The sequence below is a fragment of the Equus quagga genome, chromosome 8 (genome assembly GCF_021613505.1).
Source record: "Equus quagga isolate Etosha38 chromosome 8, UCLA_HA_Equagga_1.0, whole genome shotgun sequence".
Classification (NCBI taxonomy): Eukaryota; Metazoa; Chordata; class Mammalia; order Perissodactyla; family Equidae; genus Equus; species Equus quagga.
In genome coordinates, this window is record NC_060274.1 from 83,827,537 (window position 1) to 83,852,756 (window position 25,220).

Here is a 25,220-nt window from a genome sequence, read left to right on the forward strand (position 1 = left end):
AAGTTGCCAAAAGGCAGTCGAGTATTTTGAACCAGCAAATTCAAGCCTAATTACTAAAAACAGGTCGTGGAAAATATTACTAAGTGGCTTAAATACCATCTGCACCACATCAGGCACACATTCCTAATGAAAAGGGCACATGTGTGCGAAGAGGTGGTGCCAAATCACGTCTGCTAACCTAATATAAAGAGGTTTTTAACTGACTCTTTAAAATATGCATTAAATTCACAATAACGCCTTTAAATTGCCCCCCTTTCCTACCTAACCCCTGCCATGCCAACCAACTTTTCAGAAAACAAACAAATATAGTAAAAAAAAATTTAAATCTTGGCCCCAACACTGCATTTCAGCCTCTGCTTAAATGAGCTCTGCAATAAATACTGCATGTTACTGCAGTTTATGAAATTCATTTTCTAAGGATAGACTTTTTTTTTTTTATTTAGAAGCCGCTAATTTGCTAGAATGTTTCTGGAAAATATGCCATTTGTTTAAACACACATACACATCAGCCTCCATTAAAATGATTACGGCATCATTCAAAAGTCTAAAGCATTTATTAGGTGTCTTTAATTCCACAGGGTATTTTACTAAGCCCTGTATAAAGGAGTTAAGCCAAATCCTCGCCTCAGAGCTTGTTTCCTAAAATAGATGAAGTAACACACACGGACACAATGGAACAAACAGCCCAGGTATATTAACCTCAGTGATTGTGCCTACATTCTGCCTTGAGGTAAAAAGTGGGAGAGTTCTATGAGCTGGATGTTTACAAAGGGCGGGGCGAGAGGAAATCACCGTTGTCTAAAATTCCAACAAGAATGCCTCTGGAAGGAGATGGGACTGCAGGTAGCTGAATGAAGGAGGAAGGCTTGGGAACCTCAGAACAGAGGAGGCAGCCGCGGGCCTCGCTCGTGCCTGGGAGGTCTCCTGCACAGAGGAGTCAGCAATTATATGCTCTTGTCCAGATGCGCCACACGTCATTTCCCCTTGGAGCTCACTGGATGGAACCAAGCACAGGGACCCAGCCAACTGGATTCTCCAGTCATAAAACTCAATGCCAGCCGAGTGGCTGGGAAGTGCGCTCCTACTGTGCCCAGAAGGAGGTAGAGATGGAAATACTAGGCAAACCACCACAAAACACATACAGTGATGATTACAATAGCAACGTCACATTTTTGGTAAACAAAGATGACATCATTGGCCCACTCACATATGTCAAGTCGTTTTTCCACTTGCCGTATTGGATTTGCGTGGAGTCAGGCATCGCTAGCTCATCCACACGTTCACGCATCCATTCCCACAGCATTTACTAAGTAGCACCTTTCAATCTAGTCGGGGAAGCCCATATATACGCATGCCCAAAAACGTGAAAATAATGCAGACAAATATAACAAATATACAAGGATACCAACGGAATACAGCTGAGGCACTCAGGTGGTAGAATATTAGGAATCTGAGAAGTGACATGCATTTTGAAGGAAAGAAATCTTCATGTGGCTTTTATGATGGAAGCCCAGAACCAGAGGCAAACAGGCTGAGCAGGGGGACAGAGGCTGGTTGCCTGGAGCAGAGGACCTTTTCTAGAGGGTGAAGCTGGGAAACGATGTCCTTGGCGGAGGAAGCAAAGCGGCCAACGTGGGCACTGGTCCTCCTCGATTTTCACTAGAGTGACACGGGTGAAATGCGACAACGTGCTATGCGAAAATGAGACTTTCACAATAATTTTGTTAGTTCGCAAAGTAGGTTGGCCCCTTAAATATAAAATAAAATTGGATGCTCACAGAACAATAATTTTTTTCCTCTGCTTACTTCTGAAAGTTGAATGTGAAATTTGAATTTTTAACTAGAAAAAAATACTGGGAAAGAACGCTCACTGGAAGGTTCAAATTTTGAGAAAAACATTCATATCTGAGCAGGGCCAGGTTTCTACACATTTTGTACTTAAGTCCCCAAGCTAATTGATGGATTAAAGAATCTTAGAATTAAGAAAATATAAACCAAAAATCTAGTCCAGGTACCGCATTTTATAGGAAGAATTTGAAACACAGAGAGACGAAGTTTACTTGTTCAAGGCCACACCATTCATTTGGAACCAAGCAGAAAATTATACCCTGCTCCCTGATTACCAGCTGTGTGCTCCTTCCACTATTACACCACCACTCCTAAATAAAAATACGTGTGGTCTTAAACGGCAGCAGTAGTGTAAACATTAATAAACGTTATGACACAACTGAATTCAAAAGTGTTGACAAACCTAGGTTTTACAAATGAGTGGGAATGGTGACTGCTCCATTTCTTCTATTTTCAAATGCCCTTGTATCTGAAAATACAAATATTGTACCATTTATCAGTTAGGTTAAAAAGCAAGGGCAAGGTAGTGTTTTTCAAATACTGGGTCAATCAAGTTAGCAGGTCACAACCAGTATTTTTGGTTTCTTTTTAAATGAAACAACATATAGTTACTTGGGCTGTATTTTCATTTGCCAAAGATGGACTAATTTTTCTTGTTATTGCCTTTACCCAAGATTCACAGGTCTTGAACAACTATTTTTTACCATGATTTAAGTAAAACACTGGTTTTATGGGCAAACAAGTTGCAGAAGGATTCAGTGAAGAAAGGCCTGTAAGGACACACGGTGTTGGCCCCTGCTGCCTTCTCTCCTTAGTGACACCCCCCTGAGGCTGGACAGAGAGGCGGGGTCTGATCAGTAGAGCTTTGAGTCTGAGCTCAGAAGCCCATCCTGGAGGAGATGGGGAGTCAGTGGTTAAATGGGATGCCACCTGGAACGGGCCTGGGGATAGGGCTTTTGAGTGAAGACCAAGGTCAAGGCAAGCCAGTGAGTCACAACTCAGTGTGCAGAGGGTCCGGAGGGGGAGGAAACACGGGACGGGGGATTGAGATGGGAACCAGAGGAAGCACTGGTTCTAAGCTGGAGTCAGGACTCTCAGTGGGGATGAGGGATCTTTTTTTTGATCTTGACGTGATATCAGCTATGGAGAGGGGGTGGAGATCTGTGTAAACGAGAAGCTGCCCTAAAGGCAAAATTCAATGGCACCCACGCAGACAGTCTTTTTCCTACATACACTTCTACATGTGGGTACCAGGTCCCCTGCCTAAAAGGTTTCCTTTGTACCATGTGACATACCATGTAGATTCTGAATAGGAGCTGGCAGGCAAGGTTTCTTACAGGAGTGTTTAAGAATCTTCGGGGGGGGGCTGGCCCCGTGGCCGAGTGGTTAAGTTCGCGCGCTCTGCTGCAGGCGGCCCAGTGTTTCGTTGGTTCGAATCCTGGGCGCGGACATGGCACTGCTCATCAGACCACGCTGAGGCAGCGTCCCACATGCCACAACTAGAAGAACCCACAACGAAGAATATACAACTATGTACGGGGGGCTTTGGGGAGAAAAAGGAAATAATAAAATCTTTAAAAAAAAAAAAAAGAATCTTCAGGGGATGGCCATTAGTTTTAACAAGCGTTTTCAACAAATCTGGATTTTTCTAGTATGCTTTTAATAATACAAACTATAGAAAGTAAAGTCCCACAATATCTTATTAGCTGGTGAGAACCTTGGAGTTTCAAAGAGTTGACAAATCAATCAACTCTACCTTAGTATAAACTAGTTCCATCAAGTAGCCTTCCTCCTACAATAATACTGGCCACATCTCTCCAGTTTCCTGGTTGGCTCTCCTTCCCATTCTGGGCAGCAGGTTATTAGCAATCTCTCCCACTCAAAACTCTGACCTCACTACCTCTCTCCTCATTTGCAGCCATCAACCACCCTTGTCTCCTACCAACCATAAAGAGTAAGCCATTAGAAGGCAAGTTCATCAGCTCTTTGCCTCTGCACCTGCAAAACTCCTGCACCTACACCCCACCTTTCTCCTTCCCTCCCCTGACATCCTTTAGACTCTCATCCCCTTCTCCCTCCTCAGGGGGCTCACACGCCCCATCAGCATCTCTTACCATCAGTATTTAAGCCCACCTACTTGCCTGTCTTTCAATAAACAAAGGAAAAGCCTCCCTGTCTCTCTACTTCCCAGCCTGCATTCTGGGAAGGCTGGTCTACACAGCTGCCTCCCACTCCTCACCACCCAGTCCTTTCCACACGCACTGCCTTCGACTGCAGACTCCCCAGTCCACTGAACCAGCTCCAGCTGAAGTCCCCAAATGACCTCAATTTTACTAAATCCGATGGACCCTCTCAATATTTCTAAACCTCTTCGCAAAATGCAGTACGCTGAGAGCCTGTCAACCCTTCCTGCAAGCCCATTTTCCCTCAGATTCTGTGACGCACTCTCCTGCTTTGCCGCCCGGCTCTCTGCCACTCTTCCTCAGTCCCCTTTAGGGTTCTCTTCTTTCTGGTTTTCAGATGTTGGTGTTAGTCTCTTCTGGGCCCTCTGCTCTTCTGAGAGTACAGATTCTCCCTTTGGGGAAGTTGATCTGCTCCTAGAGTTTCAATTAGCACTTAAGTGATGATGCTGCCAAAATCTCTACTTGGATTCTACTAGAAGGTCACTCATCAAGCATGTCCAAGACCAATCCCTCATCATCATCAATCACAGGTCTGCTCCCATCACGTATCTCCCATTTCAGTCAAGGCCCCAACCATCCTTCTGGATGCCCACGCCAGAAACCAGACATCTCCTTGGTTCATCTCCAGCCCTCAAGTCAAGATCATCAAGTCCTATCCATTCTACTGCCTAAATATCTCTTGAATCCAATCACTAACATGTGGTAGTCAAGAACAGTCTGCCTGGGTTCAAACCCTGCCCCTGCCATTTACAACTATGTGAGTGGGCAAGTTCCTGGCCTCCAGTTTCCTCATCTGTCTGATGGAAATGTCAATAGCATACACCTCCAATGATCATTTTGAGGATTAACTGAGTTAATACATATGAGGCACTGAGAACAATAAGCAGTGTGTAGGGTAGATGAGAGCCTTGTGGTTATCACGCTCAATCATTTATCACCACTCTGGCCCAGGCCCTCGTCCCCTCTCACCTGGACTACTCAAACCCCCTTTTAATTGGCCTCCCTGCCTCCAGTTTGACTCCCGCCAATCTAGCCTCTACGGCATGATCAGAGTGATCTTCCTAAAAGGCAAGCCTAATAATGTCTCCCCGCTCCTAACGGCTGTTTCCTTTCTCTTCTCTTCTCCTTGCAGGCTCCTGCCCTCCCTTGTCTCCCATCTCTCCTCACCCCCGATCTGACACTCCAGCCATATAAATTCCTCTAACGCACCATACCCTCTCCACTGGAGGCCAGTGCTCATCCTGCTCCTCTGCTGGAATATTCTGTTCTCCTCCTCACTCCTGCTCCCTCCTTCAGGTCCCAGCTGAAATGTCCCTTCCTCCAGCAAGTCTGGGATAAAATGCCCCCAACAGACACCAAGAAGAACCCGGTACCTTGCAGTCATTCAGCAACTGCAACTGCCTCCTTACTGATCTCCAGCTCCGAAAAATAGAAGCTCCCTGAGCACAGGGGGCAGATCTGTCTTCAATTTTGATACGTTCAGCACCTAGCCAAGTGCCTGGCTCAGAAAAGGTGCTTAGTAACTACCAACTGACATTAATAAATATATCCTACTCAACCATAGCCTCTCTAATAGAGTATAAATTCCGTTCTGTAATGGAACAGCGGTCATTTTTTATTTCAGGGCCCCCTTTAACTAAAGCATACCTAGATTCGAATTCCTTTGAACTTGAAGATGCCTCGTAATGTGTCCCCCTGGGGATAAGGGAATGTTAGGATTCACGATTCAGCATTTGATGGTAACAGATAGTTAAAAATAACAATGATGATGATGGCAACAGCTAACACTTACTGCACGCTTACAGCGTGTTGGGCACTGTGCTAAGCTTACCACACTCGGCCTCACCCAGTCATCGGCAAACTCAGAGGACAGCATTTGTTAACTAGCCATCACACCCGGAAGGTCCATAAAGGAAAGTCCATCAATCGTGCCTAAATCCCTCTTCTGAAACGGTTCACAAAACAAAGCTAAATGTTCTTAACTAAATGCTCTCTCTCTCTCTCTCTCTCTGGGCCATGGGAGGCAGCCATGAGCCACTATAACTTTTCCTAACAAGCAACAGGGCAAAGTTAGGAGGAGGACTGCGGGCTGCTGGCTCCACTGACTCGGGACTGTCTGTTATTCCTGACAACTTGGCCAAGATGACTTGGAATGATGTGGGAATTATTTGCATTAATGGAACTGAAACCTTCCTCTTCTTTTCAAAGAGCATAACGTACCTTGTCCAAATGTCCAATGTCTTGTCCTATCTCAGCCAACAGCCAGCTCCCCATCCCCAAATTTCAATGCTGGAAGGATTTGGGGCCTTTTTTAAAAACTTATATTCAGACTGACTGAAAAATATTCTATGAAATTTTCACTGTCTATTCACAACTTCCAGCAGGACTAAAAGGCATTTTTTACAGCTAGTAAATTCCAGTGTAGAAAGGTTAAATGTTCTAAGCTTTGGAACCTCACCAAAATGGAGGGGGAGGGAGTGTGCAAGATGGAACAGCTTTTTAACATATTTTCAAAAGCTACCCAGTGACAAAAACAGAATTGATGAACAAGAAGGGGGTCTTCACTTTCCTACAAAGAGATCTGGCCTTTCAGTCTCCACGATTTTGGTGCTTGGAGCTATACTTGGCTGGCCTCAATACCGGGAACAGCCAAGAGAAGTTTCTGTGCTCCGAGAGGGAGGAGAGGCATACTAAACATCCTGTTCTTTTTAATAGTCTGATGATATATATCCAAGTACTTAAAGTGAAGATGTTGAAAGATGCTTGCTTTATTCTGTTAATGAGTCTGAGATCCAATGTTGGAAGGAAGAGAAATGGACAGTGTGTTCCATACTCCCAATTTATTAAAAAGGAGAAAGAGGCAAGTTCTGAAGAGAGGATAAGTGGAGAAACCCATCAGCTTTAGTAAATGAGAGTAATACCTCTGTTCATAAATCAAGTTCAAAATAAACAATAAACCAGGATTTATAAAACAACACATAAGGGCATTTTTATAAAGCACACTCCTTACACGAACTCTGGATTTGAGATCAGCGTCTCTGGGCTTGCCTAAAACTTCTGTAAAGAAAACCACTACAAATCCACATGAAAAATGTTTTCTTTATGAAGCTATTGATTGTTCAGGGAGAAACTACGTACATATATGGACATACAACTAACAGGATCTAACTCTTACTAAATGAGGAGGTTTCCAGCTTATGCACAAGAATGGCTGCTTTCAGAGGCATGGAAATCAGGTCTCAGACAACATCCAAACGCTGAGTTGACTCTGCAAGCTTACTTTAATTTACTGTCCGTATTTTAGAGATGGCATGTTAAGGTTCTATATGCAGCATGATGAGTTTCCTAGGAAAGAGCTCAGTTTCACAGAACCCACCGCAGAAGTGCCTTTATTCTCTGATCACTCTAGACACAAACCTAAGGGACTATGAGAATGGAAAAGAAAACAGAATCACAAGATCATCACCAACATGCACTGCTTTTAAAACCTCCTGCCAATGTTCTAAAAAGCAAAGGTCTGCCGGGAAGAGCAGAGTCATGAGAATAGCTGGACCAAGTTTGTGGAAAGTAATCACAGGACCACCAGGAAGTGGGTCTGGGGCATCTGCGTGCAAGCACTGTGCTCTGTGTTGGGTTAAAAACTGGAATGAATAAACCAGAAGCTTATGCAGCATTTAATCCACTTTTTGGATGAAGATAAAGCTCTTACTTAATATAACATTGAGCTGGTGGTAGTAGTTACTTAAAGGTTGTGTGATCTGAGCACCTAAAAAGAGAATAATACCGAAGTGACTTGGATGGAATTTGGCAGTTTCGGTATTAGTTTGAAGCGTGATGTTTAGTGTGACTTTAATGAAGTGAGCAGTCAACTCTCCCAACTTGACAGGCAACAATGGGGGCACCTGAACACAGGAGCTCTCTTTTCAGTCTCACGGTGTCCACTGAGGTCGCGACCACCACCACAACTATGATTTCAAACACCATTAATCTGATATGTCTGCAACAGCAGTTTGTCAGCATTTTAACTATTGCTGTTAACTATACATTAAGCACAGTTCTATCACAGACACACACTTACGTGCTAGATACTATACATTATTTACCTATATTACATGTTATATATTATGTTCATTCCACCTTAAGAATATCTAACAAAACTAAGAAGCACAAGGAAGTTTGAAAAAGGAATCACGAAAAGAACTGACATATTTAAAGTTTATGCCCAAAGTGTGTGTATTTGAGAATCTGTAAAAAACCAAATATATATTTAACTAATGGGCTGAAATGTCACTTTTTTTAAGCCTAAAGGAGATCCCTATGACTAGGCACCCTTATAGATGTAGAACTTGTTGATTTTAACAGAGTAAACCTTGAGGGAAAAAACACTAATTTTCTACCTGAACCACAGATGAATAAAAGGCGCCTCATCAAACAGGTCTCAGTGTCTGGGATGGATAATGGTGCCAACAACCCTGCTCCCGGTAAGTGCTCCCTTCCACCATCCTGCCTCCCTACTCCTCCGCAAAGGCAATGAGGATCCAGGCAGCTAATGGGACAGCTTACTATGGGGTAAAATAGGAAAGTGCAGTGAGAGATAAGAGATGGACAGTGGAGAATGCTGTGGGCCCCGGCTGGAGCTGGACTGACTGGGTCCAAATCCATCCCAGCTCCAACCCTCGCTGCATCGTAACCACAGGCAAGTGTCTTTATCTCTTGGGGTTTCAACTACAAAAATGGAGATAATAACAGTACCTATTTCTCATAGGATTCTTGTGCGAATTAAATGATATATTTCAAATACAATGCTTGTCAACAGTGCCCAGCACATGGTAGGGCTCAATGAATATAAAGTTTTTCCATTATTATCACTCCTATTTCTAGGTTAATTCTGATAGGCGATCCCTCAACTACTTCTAATCACCATGACCTTGGGAAACTACATGGCAGTCATGCACCACATAGCAATGTTTCAGTCAACGATGGCCCGCATCTACCACGGTGGTTCCGTAAGATTATAATGGAGCTGAAAAATTCTTATCACCTAGTGATGTCGTAGCTATTGTAACGTTGTCGCATAGCAGTTTAAACAAGTCAAGAGTCGTTATTCATTGCATAATGTGAAAGTGAGTGGTGAATCTGTGAGTGCTGACGTGAAGATGGCTGAAGAATTTCTGGAAACTCTAGATAAGCTGACAGTGAAGGAAAATTACTTGCCAGAACAGATATTCAATATGGATGAAACCTCCCTATTCAGGAAACAAATGTCTGAAAGGACTTTCATCCATAAGGAGGCCAAGTCAACAACAGGTTTCAAGCCTCCTAAAGACAGGATAACAGTCTTGCTTGGGGACAATATTGCAGGCTACAAATTGAAACCCCTTGTGATCTGACATAGTGAGAACCCCAGGGCCTTCAAGCATATCAACAAGCACACACTGCCAGTGCACTACAGCAGCAATAAGAAGTCATGGATGACCCAGCTCCTCTTCCAAGACGCCCTCCTGAATTGCTATGCCAGTGAAATGGAGAAGGGCTGTTTGGAGAATAACATACCTTTCAAGATTTTGCTTATTGTTGATAATGCTTCCAAACATCCTCCTTTTATTGGTGATCTTCATCTCACTATCAAAGTGGTGTTTCTCCCTCCAGACACCACCTCTTTGATCTAATCAATAGATCCAGGAGTTATAGCAGCTTTTAAGGCTTACTACCTGAGGAGGACCTTTGCCCTGGCTATTGCTGCAACTGAGGAAAACCCTGAAACAATTCTGGAAAGATCACTACATCTATGATTGCATCAAGAGCCTTGCTTGGGCTTGGAAAGTTGTCACCAAGGAGTGTATGGATGGCATCTGGAAGAAGACACTCAAGAGGTTCATCCATGACTTCAAAGGATTTGTCAATGATGCAGAGGTTACAAAAATCAACAAGGCTGTGGTTGAGATGGCAGACAACTTTAACCCGAGTGTGGATGAGGATGACGGTGAGGAGATTTTACAGGTGGTTCCTGAGGAATTGACTAATGAGGAGTTGTTGGAACTGGAATAGAAACATATAGCTGAAGAAGAGGTAAGAGAAAAGGAAACTGCAGGAGAAGAAAAAGGAGAAGAACCCCCAAGAAAATTCACAGCGAAGGGTTTAGCAGAAGCTTTCGAAGACCTCAATAAGCTCCTTAAAAAGTCTGAAAACATGGACCCCAACAGTGAAAGGTTTTCATTAACAGAGAAGAATGTTCATGGTGCATTATATGCTTACAAGCAAATCTATTATGAAAAACAGAAACAAACCAAGGAAACCACCATGGACATATTTCTGAAAAGAGTGACACCTCCTCAAGAAGAGCCTCAGGCAGGTCCTTCAGGAGGTATTCTAGAAGACATTGTTATCACAGGAGATGACAGCTCCATGCATATTACTGCCCCTGAAGACCTTCCCCTAGGACAAGATGTGGAGCTGGAAGACAGTAATATTGATGATCCTGACCCTGTGTAGGCCTAGGCTAATATGTGAGTTTGTGTTTTAGGTTTATTTATTTATTTTTTGAGGAAGATTAACCCTGAGCTAACTGCTGCCAATCCTCCTCTTTTTGCTGAGGAAGATTGGCCCTGAGCTAACATACGTGCCCATCTTCCTCTACTTTCTATGTGGGATGTTTACCACAGCATGGCTTGCCAAGCGGTGCCATGTCCACACCCGGGATCCAAACCAGTAAACCCCGGGCCGCCAAAGCAGAACATGCGCACTTAACTGCTGTGCCACTGGGCCGACCCCTGAGTTTTAGTTTTTAACAAGAAAGTTTAAAAAGTAAAAATAAAAATTTTAAATGTCTAAAAATAGAAAATTTATAGAATAAAGATATAAAGAAAGAAGATATTTTTGTACAAGTGTATAATGTGTTTGTATTATTACAAGAGTCAAAAATTTTTTTAAAATTAAAACGTTTACACAGTAAAAATGTTACAGTAAGCTAAGGTTAATTTACTATTGAAGAAAAAGATTTTTTCAATAAATTTAGTCTAGCCTAAGTTTGCAGTGTTTATAAAGTCTACAGGAGTGCCCAGTAATGTCCTAGGCCTTCACATTTACCCACCACTTACTCCCGGACTCACTCAGAGCAACTTCCAGTCCTGCAAGCTCCATTCACGTAAGTGCCCTATAAAGGGGTATCATTTTCTATCTTTTATATCATATTTTTATTGTACTTTTTCTATGTTTAGATATGTTTAGATACACAAATACTTACCACTGTGTTACAACTGGCAAGGTATTCAGTAGAGTAACATGCTGTGCAGGTTTGTAGCCTATGAGCAACGGTCATACCATATAGCCTAGGTATGTAATAGGCTATACCACTTAGGTTTGTGTAGGTACACTCTACAATGTTCATATGACAATGAAATCACCTAATAACGCATTTCTCAGAATGTATCCCCATCACTAAGCGATGCATGACTCCATGCATCACCCCCCTCCAGCTCACCCCGCTCCTGGCTTTCCTCCCACCTCAGTGGCAGCTCCTTCTCCATCTCCTTTACTGGTTCCTCCACTCTCTCAGGTTCCTATTGTCCCAGTGCCCAGGATTCAACTCTTGACCTCTTCTCCATTCTCTCTCTTCTCACCTCCGAGGAGATCTCATCCAGTCTAGGGCTTCAATTCCATCTATAACCCAAGTCTTCCTAAATGTCTATCCTCAGTTCTGACCTCTCCCCAGAATTCCAGACTCGAATATCAAAAATCCCCCACTGGAGATAATTGTTCAGAGATCTAATTGGCAGCTCAAACTTAACACGGCCCAAACTGAGATCAAGATCTCCCTGCAGCCCTCAAAACCTGCTCTTCCCAGTCACCCTTATCACAGCTAATGGTAATCAAAACCTTCTAGCTGCTCAGGTCAAAAAGTTTAGAGTCGCCCTTGACTTCTTTCTTTCCCTCATGACCTAAACCCAAACAGTTGACCCTATCTCTAAAATACACCCAGAACCCTACAACTTCACACCACCATCTTCATGGCAAGCACCCTGGTCCAGGACCATAATCTTTGTCCTGGGTTATTGCAATAGCCCCCTAATCAGTCTCCTTGCTTCCCTATTCTGAACACAGCAGCCAGAGTGATACTTAATAGTGTCCATCCATCACGTCACTCTTCTGCTCAAATCTCCCAAAGGCTCTTCATCTCTCATAGATAAAATGCCAAAGTCCTTGCTCTGGCCTACATGTGCACATACCCCAGTTCATCTCCAACTATCCTCTTCTTTTTTCACTCCAGCCCCACTGGCCTCCTTGCAGTTCCTCAAACATACTAGGCAGGTTCCCACCTCAGGGCCACTGTTCTAGCTGTTCCCTCCACCTGAAATAGTGTTCTCCCAGATAGTCACCTTTTTACCTCCTTCAGGTCATTACTCAAATGTCTTCTCACCAAGGCAGTTCCCCAACCAGCCTATTAAATACTGTGACCAAACTCCCCCCACAGCACACACTCCCTATCCCCTTTCCTTGTCTTACATTTCTCCATAGCAGTTTCACTGCCCCACGTAACCTGTATTTCACTCACTTCGTTTATTTATGGTCTGTCTCCCCACAGTTAACATATAAGTTCCACAAAAGCAGAAATTTTTTTATTGTTTTGTTCCCAACCTAGTACCTAGAACAGGGCCTGGCACAAAGTAGGCACTGAATAAATATTTATTAAATAAATAAATAGGATTAAATGGTAGCTGCCCTTACCTCTCAGTTATATCAGGAACACATGACATAAGGAATGCGAAAGGAACCACTAAATATTGTGACAGTCATATCACTATGTGGATGGTGTCACCAGCATTACTATATTGAAAATCCAGATATGGCCTGAATGAGCCCTGCTTGAATTGGTTCCCCACTGCTCCTTTGTTTCCCTATTTTAGTACAAAGGTTGGGAACAGAGAATTCCCACAACACTAGGATTCTGGAAAGGATTCGGTTCATAGATCCACTCAACGTCTAACCCTACAAATGATTACCTTAATCACAAGTTGGGATTTTTGTCTTCCCTTGGAGAAGAATAGGGGGAGGGGCCAGGGGAGATTAAAAGATTAAGTGTGGTCACTTAAGAGCGCAGAGAGTGACAGATCTCCTTTTACTGGGTGTCAAATACCACTTAACTTCCAGGCAGCTCAGGGGAGAGGACACTCCTTGACTTCTGCTGGGCCCTGATGATACAACCATGTCTCACCTGGGGTGGATTTCGGTGTAAACTCTCAATGGACAAAAGCTGGGGTTCAACTCAATGACCTCCATCTGGAAACCAAAAGTATGTAAGAGACTCTATTAACTCCAGGAGATACAGAAAATAGTACAGTGTATTATGACACACCAGAAATTACTTTGGGAGGCACCAAACAGAAATGATCCAGAGTGAGAACTCTCTTCTAAATGCCAATGTCTCTCAGCCGGTAGAAAACTCAGCGGGAAGACAAATTTGCTAACGTATAGTCCACCTTAGCTAGAATGATTGTTTAAAACTCCTCTCTATGAGTTCCAAAGAAACCATAGCTCTTCAGAGGCCAATAATAATACTGTTTACTTGCAAAACGAACATTTAGTTACTGCAGTTAAACTGCAAAGCATTGTGAATCCTGGTGAGGAAGGCAATTAATCTAATTGAGCTGAACACATAAGGGTTTTCAAGTGGATAAAGCGGCATCCTGGGACACCTGAGCCCAGCCACAAAAACTGCTCCATTCAGGGAAGAGGCAGCAGTGAAAGCAAGGAAGTCCTACCGAGCTCACCCTTGAGTTTTACAAGTCGATTTCCTTCATCATCCGCTCCGGCCCCTTTAGAAAGAAGCAACTTACAAAATTATATCCTATTAAAGACCCTAACATCAAAGTTGGAAAACTGACCGATTTAAGACTTAATCAGCTTAATTGTAAGATTTTGCTTGTCAGTGACGTACCAAGCCTGACTTGTTCTCACATCATTAGTTGAGACTGCATCACTCAAGAAGAGGGAGGAAGAGGAGAGGCAATCAGAAAGAATTACCCAAGTTTCTAGAGAAAAGGCTTTCATTTTTCACTTTATCTAAGTGACTAATGAGATGAGAATACTGCCTCGCAACCTCACCAACCGTGGCTGCTTTTTTCCTCAGTAAAAACAAAACAAACCGAAAAACCAAGTTATCTAGCATCTGGACTCTCTTCCCGGAGTAACAGCGCGTTCCCAGGAAGGATCAGATGGAATGGGAAACTGTTTTAAGGATGACACACAGGCACACTCATGATCCATCCTGCTAGGACGCAATCCAAGCCCATGTGGAGGTTTCAGCAGGAATCAGGAATAATCTCCACTGTGGATGGGGTCTTACAGTTTACTTCAGCGTACAAAATGCTTTACTTATTAGAGTGAAACCAGAGAAAATGAATGAATCCATATCAGACCAAAGCATTACAAATACAGAAATTCCCCAGTATTGCTGACATGACATTGCTTTCTTCTGATGAGCAGTGATTTTTTTTCACTTGCTTTTGACTCCACACTGGGTTTGATATTTTCAACACACACAAGTCGGGAAACCTGGAGTTAATGTTCCAATAGCCACTCCCTCCATCAACCTCTCACAGAGACACGCACCTGGCTTCATGTGCATCAATGCGCCATTACGGCATGTCATCATGTCAACAAACAGAACTCGAGAGTTACAAGACAACACCAGCTTCTTGAGAGACAAAAGATCTGACACACGTTAATGCCTCATTATACACCCAGGCAAGAAGGAGCATAAGGAGAAGAGGATCACCTCTTAATATAAACACTACAGGCCTTTCTTGCTAGGAGGGTCAAGTCCGGTATATTTATTTCATTCACCACATGGTCATTTTCCCCCAACTGTAAAGGAGATTCAGTGAATAAAAGCTATGTTAGTATAGCATTATGCCTGAAAATTTTAAACAAACCAGTGAGGCAAATCACTTATGGTTTTCATACCAAGCATACCTCTGACAGGCTCCATATAAATACTCCTTTCAGCTCAGAACACCATACATACCATTATGAAAACTGTACTCTGTGGAGCAAGAGACATAAAATTCCACTGGCTTAGGAAATATCGGTTCACATGTTTACACTGCCATATTCCACCAGGCCCCATGGTCTAGCGGGCTAGCACAGAACTGGGACTGAAGAAACCTGAGGGGTTACAGGACTTCCTCAGTCGCTGACAGGTTTCGAGTTAGGGAAAGTTATTCAAATTATAGCCCAGTTGCTTTATCTCAGGAAGAGGGAACAAAAGTGACTACAAACTTGTAACTGCAGCAGAAGCGTCTAAACTTTAAGCAATTCCAAATGACTCAAGCTATAATCTGTCACCTAAACCTCCCAGTTTACAGGTGTACTTTTAAATTTGTCCTTCAAATACCAACCAACCCACAAACCTCCCACAAGAGTAAGTTTCCAGCTCTTACGGAGTGAAGTATCTTGAGGCCTTTCTCACCATGTGCAGAGTTCTACAACCAGCCTCCTGAAGCACTTCTGTATATTTGACAAACCACATCCATGCTATGCAAAGACTAAACCATAGAGTGGCTGGGCCAAGTCACCTGCGGAGAATATAGCCAGGCACAGTGTTCATTTTTGTGCCAGGTGACCTGGAGTAAAGAAAAAGTGCTTTGGAGAGTGGAGAATGTTCTTGGTACCTGCAGTCGCTGTGCTTCTGGCTTCAGATTGATGAAACTTCAGCTGGGGATGCATTTCATGATACGAAGCATGAAACAGCCAGGAACATAGGGATCCAGTGTCCCCATTGGCCCCAAAAGCCAAAAATTACATTGCAGCAGTCGAAGCCAGAGACCACCACGGGAGACCAGCAGAGACGAGACACAAGATTAAGTAAAATAGACTAACTCAAGGTACACAAACAACGGAGGAATAAAGGACATGATGACCTCATGGGTTACAACAGTATCAGAACAAAATGCCATTCCAGAGTGGTTCAAAGGAAAAGATACACACAGTCAACATTACCATTATTGGATACACACATCTAACTGAGTTTACTGTCAAAGAACGCATACAAAGCTCCACTTTCCAGATCCTAAAATAGAACTAAAACAATTTCATAGGGATGATTTATTAAACTTAGAGCGGCCTTCAAATTAAAACCGAGAGACCTAAGACCAAAGGCTTTTATACCGCATCTTACCCAGGCACATCTGGCTTCCCTGAGCCGGGAAAACGCAAGCTCTGTGGGGGCTGAACAACGCCCTCCCCAGGTTGCAGCAGTTCCCTTAGCTGGATGCAATGACTCTCTTCTTCAGAGGACAGGCTTTTTCAGAAGGCAGAGTGATAGTTAACCTGAGAATACAGCTCAATTCTGCAACTGGTTCTCTACATCATCCTTACTGTACCCATTTATGAATTCAACAAATATTTATTCAGCACTTACTCTGTGCCAGGTACTGTGCTCTTAGCATTGCTTTTTCCTAGTGGACACAGTCGCACACAGGCCCAATTAACTTCTTGGTTGGATTAACTTTCCAACCTCTCTTCGTGTTTACCTTTCCAGTGATGCCAAATGCATTCAGTCCCCGAGGGCATCAGCATCCCAGTTTCAAACTAGGAGCCTCCCCGCGATGCTCCTTTTCTTACATTTTGGTGGGAAGAGAGCCCATGCCCTTGGTTTCCAAGTTCATCTCTCTACATAATCAAACCAGCTCCCGTTCTTTGTCTTCCCTCTTCCTGCCAGTTCTCTCTGTTCCTCTAAATTCGCTTACTCAGCCTCTCATTGATCTAATCGTCCCATGAGGCGCCTTGATGGGGACTGGCTTATCCCTTTCCTTATTCAGGCAACTCTGACATCCCACCTTTCCTACATAATTCATCTGCTAATAATCTAAGCACCCTCTCTATGTGTATCAATCACTCCCCATGAAAAAGCATCTGCAATGATAATAGATTGAACACTTGATAAAGCACTTCCAATTATACCATCTCAATTAATCCTCAACAACACTGTGAAATGGATACCACTTAACTCATTTTATACACGAGGAAACCAGGGTGTGTACAAATGAACTAACTTGTCCTAGATAATGCAAATAGTGAGTGGCTGAACTGGGACTCAAACCCCATCAACTGGTTATAAATCACGACTTTTTTCATTCATCACTCTGTCTCTGACAAAAACCCTGCTCAGGAATCAGCCATGAGAAATAGGGAAGATAGAGGGTGGCAGCTTGCCTTGTCTGCTGAGGGCCAAACTGAGGCAAAAAGTGAAGAAAGAAGCAGGCAAGCCAAAGGAGACAGGAATTTGAGGCCGGGAATCTTAAATGGCCTAAGTCAACTTCAAAGAGTAGAACCCAACCAGGAGTTCTCAGGAAAGGACCTAGAAAGAAGCTGCAAAGGTTAAATTACAAAGTCTATGAGGGACTGTCTAAGGAACACTTGCACATCACACACATGAAGCAGTAAAAAGGAAAACATCCATTTGGCTCCTAAAGAGTTAGAATTTAAAAAGAAGCACGGTCAAGAGGAAAAAAATCAACTGCAAAGAATTCTAATTAGAAAGCTAAAAAGAATTTAATAAGGCAAGGATTCCAGGATTCTCAAAGAAGGTGAGTTCTGTTAAGAAGGTGAGAAAGCGACATATTTTCTGCCCCAAATGTCCTAAAAGATTCAGATATGGTGCGCGGCCATGTGCCCAGCCACAGAGCTGCCTGAGATCTCAGTTAACCTGAAGTCACTGAGCTCTCCCCCGTGAGCCTTGTCTGGCAGCCCATATCAACCCCATGCCCAGAGTTTTCTGTTTTCCCTTTATTCTGGAGAAGATCACAGTACAAAACACAATTGGTAATAAATTTTTTTAAAAAGTAGAGTGAAGGGAATGCTTGAGATCTACTTGACAAGATGGAGAACCACTCAGATTTTCTTGCCTCCAGCTTCCCAAGGCCCTACTGCAGTGGACAACCGCACCCGGTTGAAGAAAGTAGGATACTGACAGTCAATCTCAGCCTATTTTGTCTTTGATAGCAATCCATGTATCAAAGTATTCAGAGATAAAAGGGTATTCTGTCATTTTTCTATTAGGTAAGTAACACTAATTCAATGAAATTCAATAAATATTTCTTGTGCATCTACTACAGGCCTGCCTATCCCCTTGGCAATTCTGATTATAGGCAAAGAAGTAAAAAACAGAACTCACTTGTTTCCATGTTTTTACGATCTATTAGAGATATTTCCCTTTAGGGTTTTCCTTCGTTAGGATTTTGTTTTATTTGTTTGTTTCTTCATTTGTTCCTTCATTCATTGAGCTTTTCATTCAAGTACAACATGCAATACAGGATGATCCTTACATGCAATACAGGTTTTGTGATAAAATGTCAAACTAGGCCTTTATAAATTATCATTCCTTCCTCCCACAAGACAGCTGTATGTCTTTGAGTAAGTCGCAGCCGTTCTCTGAGGAGCTTCCTCAGTTAGCAAAAGAGGTGTAAGAGAGTCTACCCTATCCATCTGAAAGTGGTTTTCTGAAAGCAAATCAAAGGATAAGTCTGAAAGTGCTTTGGAAATATAAGCATGGATATCTATGGATCAGAAAACCTAGTAACAAAAAGTGCAATTACCTTCAAGAGACTCCCGAGGGGTGCGTGTCCATGTTACACGCATGTGCACGTGTGTTATCAGCAAGAGTGGTGGAACAGCTTTGTGCCCTCTAGGTAGTATTATCACTACCCAGGTGCAACTATTATTTCTGCAAGCATCTGAGTTCAAGGTAGAAACAAGACTTGGGGACAGTTACCTACACACCTGACCCTGAATTGTGTGGATAGTAGGGTGCTATACCAACATCTAATTTTCAATCTTTCCAACTCTAGAGCTCTTTTTTCACTATGCTTCTGTTCCAAGAGCTTGACTGGTGGACAAGATACGTCAAATGTCCCAAATCTATAATTTTGTGATCATGGGGCATCATCACCTCTGCCCTGCTGATGACCAAAAAGTGGCTGTCTGAGAGTACTTAAAACAAGTACCACTAGGAAAGAACTTCCTGAAAGAAACTTTCATGGCCTCCAAATTGGAAACTGAAAGGAAACAAGGGGCCAGCCTGGTGGTGCAGCGAAGTGCGCACGTTCCACTTCAGCTGCCCGGGGTTCGCTGGTTCAGATCCCGGGTGCGGACATGGCACTGCTTGTCAAGCCATGCTGTGGTAGGTGTCCCACATATAAAGTAGAGGAAGATGGGCACAGATGTTAGCTCAGGGCCAGTCTTCCTCAGCAAAAGAGGAGGATTGGCAGCAGTTAGCTCAGGGTTAATCTTCTTCAAAAAAAGAAAGGAACCAAAAGTCAGTGAAGGAGAATTCACTGACCTAACAATCAAGGGCAGTTTTATTAGCTTCATTCAATGAAGCAAAAACTTGGACCAAAAAACTCATTATTCAAACCAGATGCTGATTTTGTAACATTCATTTCAATGATGAACTGTTTCAATTTTCTTTTATTTTGAATACGTAATATAAAGCAGGCAAACCACAACACTAATAAAGGCACACTTGAAATTTGTAAAGTTGGTTTGAAAAAGAACGGAATGTAGGAAACCTGTTTTCAAAAGCTTATTGCCAAAAGCACTTTTTTTCTTTTTAATCATGTGACAAAAGAAGTGCAATAGCGGGTTTCAGAAAAGATCAATTACGGGCAGCAATGAAATTACCCTTTGATGATAATTAGCCCCAAATCTTGATTACTGCCAGCTCCAATTATCTGGTCATAAGGCATATAAAGTACTGTGTTCATCTATCTCAAAAAGAATGAAGGATGAGCTCCCCAAGGTGAGCAGTCAGATAAGATGGGGAGGCAGAAAATGGGACCACACAGATCTCAAGTGACGAAGAAAAAGCAAAATGTTCATAAAAATGTTTACTAAGCACAAAAGTTACTTTAAAAAAAAGCCTCCTGATAATCTCCCTCCTAAAATGATCATCCTCTCTTGTCAGAAGAATGATGAGGAATAGATCTCAACCCCAGAAAAAGTAAGTATTTCTGGTGAGACCAGAAATGCAGCCAAGTGGATCCTGGGAGAAGGTGAGAGCAGACCATGGGGAATGGAGCCCAGAAAGATGACCTTGGCCTTGGAACATAATCCCAGAGGGAAAGAGGGACACTCCTCCGGTTCAGGGCTGTTCAGAGGTGGCAGAGCCTTGCTGTGTGGTTTCCAGGTTCTCAGTCTGAGGCTGTGAACTGCTACCCCACAAACAACACAGCCTCACGGCCAGGGGCCTGCTTCTGTCGCCTTAGGGAGACAGAACTAGAGCATTTTAGAGATGGAGAAGATCAACATCTTCATTCTACCAACGAGGAGACTCAGGATCAAGGAGGCAGAGTGAAATCTCATGGGACTAATGAACGGCAAAGCCTGTTCTCAAACTCCTGTGTCCTGACTCCTTACCCACCTGCCCCCTCCCTCCCTCAGACAATGGTGAGGCTCTGAGGAGCAGTCACTGCCGGCTGCCATTGTTGAGCAATCACTGCGGTCCGTCACAATTATGAAAGGACGCGCTCCCCTTCTGCCTCGGGTGTGCTCGTTTGCTGATTCAAAGCCAGACAGCTGCAAAAGAAAATCTACATTCATATTGGAGCAATAAATCTTATTTACCGAAACCTACTGTGGGCCAGGCTCCCTGTTAGGCACCAGCACTCATTCTCCTCTTGCAATGCTCACACCCCAGGAGGTGTTTATAACCTCATTTTACTGAAAAATGAAGCTTAGAAAGGTGACATAACTTGCTTACGGTCACAACACGAGGTTAAGTGGCGATCCAGGGTTCAGACCAGTTTTTCTAGCTCCTTGATGACACTGCACTTTCTACTACACTACTAGCCCTTGAAGTTCTGCAAAAAGAAGAGCTCTTCATTCATGGATTATGAGAGCTGCATAGGAAGCTTTGCCTAGTGAAACTATCGGAATCATCATATAAGAAGTACATGGATCGTGAGCAATGGTAAGGAAGCTTCTAAAATCTGGGCATAAACATGAGCCCTTTTAGTTACGTAGCTAAGGAGAGAAGTTTCTTGCAAAATTCTAATTTTTCCTTCTAAGTATCTTTGCTCCACAGATCCTGGATATTCTGCATATTACTCTTCTTTTCTCTTTCCAGCAAAAGCTTAAGTCCCCACAAGCAGAAGAGAAGGACAATGGGAATCTTAACAACACACGGACAGTCACCGACGAAAGAGCCCGTTGACAAGACCGTGGAGAACTTCATTATTCCAGCTCGCAGCCTCTCGTGGCTGGCCAGCCTCCACCTATGCTTTCACCTTCTGGCAACCACCTGCCACCTTTACCTTCTGGAAACATGGGCAAGTGGCCAGCCTGGAGATTTCTGCTCTCTGACTAAATACGAACACCTTTCATCCTCCAGGCTGAGCATAGCCCTGAAGGCCAGGACTCACTGTGGGTTTGGTACTACTGATGTCTCTGCAGTTTGCAATCTTCTGCCTGCAGGGACGCTGGCCTGTTTAAAGCTAGAACATTCCAAAGAACATTCTTAACCAAGGGAAGACCCACGGGGTTGGAGCCTGCTTGCTTGAATATACAGACCAGACAAATAGAAGCACCAGCCAGGCAAACCGGGCATGGTGTGCTCTCAACAAAACACAACCAACTTCAGTCTCCTAGGGACTTTCTGGAGTTTATTTACTGGCAGTTTCAGGTTCTGGGAATACCAAAAAGAATGGATTCTGCCCCTGAGGAGTTCACAGTCTGGCAGGGGAGACAATATCTTGAAAAGGTTAAGTGTGGTCTTAGGTGGTAAGTGTGAAAACACACAGGTATACCAAATGCTATAAGGAAACAGCACGGAGGAACTGGGAAAGTTTCATCAAACAAGGGACCATATGAACTGGGTTTATAAGATGGGTTAGCATGTTCAAGGTGAAGAAATGGAGATTCAGGGACATTGCAAGCAGACAGGATAGCGTGTTCACAGACTCACATTTATGAAGGGCCCTGCAGTCCAGGGAGTGAAGAGAAGCAATGTTTACATGTGGGGGAGGTGGAAAACCAGTAAAGGAAGCATCTCAGAGACTATTACAAAGGGTCTCTATAGGCATCCAAGAGTCAAAGAAGGTTTTAAACCATGTTTAGCTTTTTTTTTAAAAGAAAGTCATTCTGGAAGACATGCCAAGTGTGGACAGGAGTCTACATCAGTGCTGTACAAAACAAATAAAAGGCGAGCCACAGGGCCAAACCACATATGTAATTTTAAATTTTCTAGTAGCCACATTTAAGGTAAGAGAAAAAATAAGTGAAATTAATTTAATAATAGATTTTAACCCTCAAATCCAAACCATGATCATTAAACATGTAGTCCATATTTTTAATGTTACAAATGAGATAGTTTACATTCTTTTTTCTCATACTAAGTCTTCTAAATCAGCACATTTACAGCACATCTTAATTTGGATGAGCCACGTTTCAAGTGCTCAAAAGCCAGATGTGGCCAGTGGTTCTATACTGGACAGCATAGCTCTAGATAAACCAAAAACAAGACCTACTTTGGAGGCTGCAGCCAAGAGTCCAAATAAGAGATGATAAAGCTCTGGGCAGATATTTCCTTGGACATACGCTAAATTACCACGGAAATGCAAGTTTACAAACCTATAACTTATTTTTTGTTTTGAATAGGTAATAATTCACACGATTCACAAATAGAAATCATACAGCAGGGGATACAGCAAACAGTGCTGCTCCCACCCTTTTTCTGTCTACCTCGTTCCCCACCCACCCATTAAAGGCAATAATTTTTATTGAGTTTCTCTTGTTTGTTTATCCTTTCAATGTTTCTTGATGCGCATACAAGCAGATATGCATGTAGGCTCATGTTTTGTCCCCTTTCTACAGGTTGCATATTATGTTCTGATCTACACTTGCTTTTTTCATTTAATAACATAAGTTGGAGATCTAAACTGCACAAAGAGTTTCCATGTTCTTTTTAAATGCTGCACCATTTCCAACTGTATGGTTGAGTCATAGTTTATTTCACCAGTCTCCTACTAATGGATATTTGAATCATTTCCAATCTTTTCTATTACAAACAATGGTTACCGCAATAAAAAACTAAATTAAAAAAAAAACAACAATGGTCTAATGAAAAACCTCCTATAATACGTCACTTTATATGTAGCCAGATGTACCTTCAGGTAAAAATTACCAGACCCAAATCGCCGGGTCAAAGCGTAATTGCATTTGCAATCTTGACAGACTGCCAAACTGGCCTTCCGAAGTTGTGCTATTCTGTACTCTCACAAGAAGCACAGTGGCAATTTTTCCACATCTGGCCAACAATGTATAATTGTCACACTTTAGAATTTTTGCCAATGTGATGAAGTGAAGAGCGCCACTTCAGGATAGTTTAAATTTGCTTTTCTCTTATTATGCCCGAGTCTGAAGATCTTAGGTTTATAGACTGTCTGTACTTCTTGTTCTATGAATAATGTGTTCACGTCCTTAGCCTGTTTTTCTATTGGTCTGCCAGTCATTTTCTTATTCATTTGTAGGAGCTCTTTATATAGAGAGATAAGCCCTTTGTTCATTGCAAATATTTTTTTCCCTGACTGTCCTTTGTCTTTTGAATTTGCTTATTGTGTTTTTCACCAGGTAAAATTTTTTATCTGAATTTAGTCAAATGTATCAATCTTTTTCTTTTATGGTTTCTGAATTTTGAGTTATAGTTAAAAAGGCCTGCTTACTTTTACCCATGTTTCTTACCCTTAATTTTTCCATGTTTCTTCTAGCCCTTTATTATTTTAAGCAGATATGAATACATACTCAAATTTTGAAATTCTTGTTAAAAATATCATTTCTCACTTTTTCCAACTGAAGTAGAACAGACATTTTATGAATTGCCTTCCTGATTTCTCCCTCCTTTCTTTGTCATAATTGTTTTGAATATCACAATGATCAACATATAAAATGAACTGTTCAAGATGGAGTTTATTTATTTTTTAAATTTTTCTTTTTGAGGAAGATTAGCCTTGAGCTAACATCTGCCACCAATCCTCGTCTTTTTTTTTCGCTAAGGAAGAGTGACCCTGAGCTAATATCCGTGCCCATCTTCCTCTACTTTACATGTAGGACGCCTGCTACAGCATGGCTTGATAAGTGGTGCATAGGTCTGTGCCCAAGATCCAAACCGGTGAACCCCGGGCTGCTGAAGCAGAGCATGTGAACTTAACACTATGCCACCAGGCTAGGCCCAAGATGAAGTTTATTTTTAATGGTATGAGTTATAGAACCAACTTCATCTTTCTCCAGATAGCTACCCACTTGGCTCAATACCATATGCTTTTTTAAAAACTTCATCATTAGCCCATTGAAAATACAATTTTTAAATACTTTTCTATTTGTGTAGACAGCAACCTGGATTTTTATAAACTCGTGGTTCTAATTCTCTGGTCTAGACACTACAGAGGTAAATACAATTTATGCTACTCAATTATTGATGGGAACTGCCAAGTTTTGCAAAACTGCATTCCTACAGCAATGGTTTTACTCCCACATCATCATCCATATTTTTTAAGCAGATGCTTGACTTGAAGAGATAGACAGACACAAACTGCCACTGAGAAGTTGACAATTTGGAGGCTGCTAAATTATTTTTCACAATTAATTTATTTAAAAGGCAAGTGACACAATACAATTAAATTAAAGTCTGGCAAAACTCCCATTAATGACAGAATGCTGGTTTACCTAAGATCATTTTATATGATTGCCAGTGTAGTAGTCAAAAAACTTCCAAGAAAGAAAGAAAGGAGGGAGAAAACAAGTGATTCAGAAAATATATGGTCCACCGCAGCTGGAAAAGTAAAAAATAGTATTTTTCTGAGTTTTCATAAAGATAAATAAAAATACGGACCACTTCACAAATTTGTCTGTCATCCTTGCACAGGGCCATGCTAATCTTCCCTGCATCATTCCAATTTTAGGATATATACTGCCAAAACAAGCACGAAAAAGGTGTTCTTTAACAAGAATTGAACATACTCAACTATTTCTATTCAAAAGTTTCTAGTAAACTGGAATTAAGGTAAAAATGAGACAGGTATAGTATTCTATGACAAATGTCCTTTTACTCCAATATTAATTCACATCCTCTATATTAGCATCTTTCACATTTTATTCAATCATTGCATATTGTACATATTTCCCTGTCACTTGAGGTTG

At 42.3% G+C, this 25,220-nt stretch overlaps 1 protein-coding gene and 1 non-coding gene across 2 annotated transcripts in view; both read right to left on the reverse strand.

Annotated features, from left to right (window-relative positions):
• Nucleotides 1-25,220, reverse strand: part of JAZF1 (JAZF zinc finger 1) — a 321,212-nt gene that overhangs the window by 237,006 nt on the left and 58,986 nt on the right. The window lies entirely within an intron of this gene.
• Nucleotides 24,901-25,006, reverse strand: LOC124244296 (U6 spliceosomal RNA). The gene has a single exon (XR_006889946.1). It is a non-coding gene; the product is annotated as a U6 spliceosomal RNA (small nuclear RNA).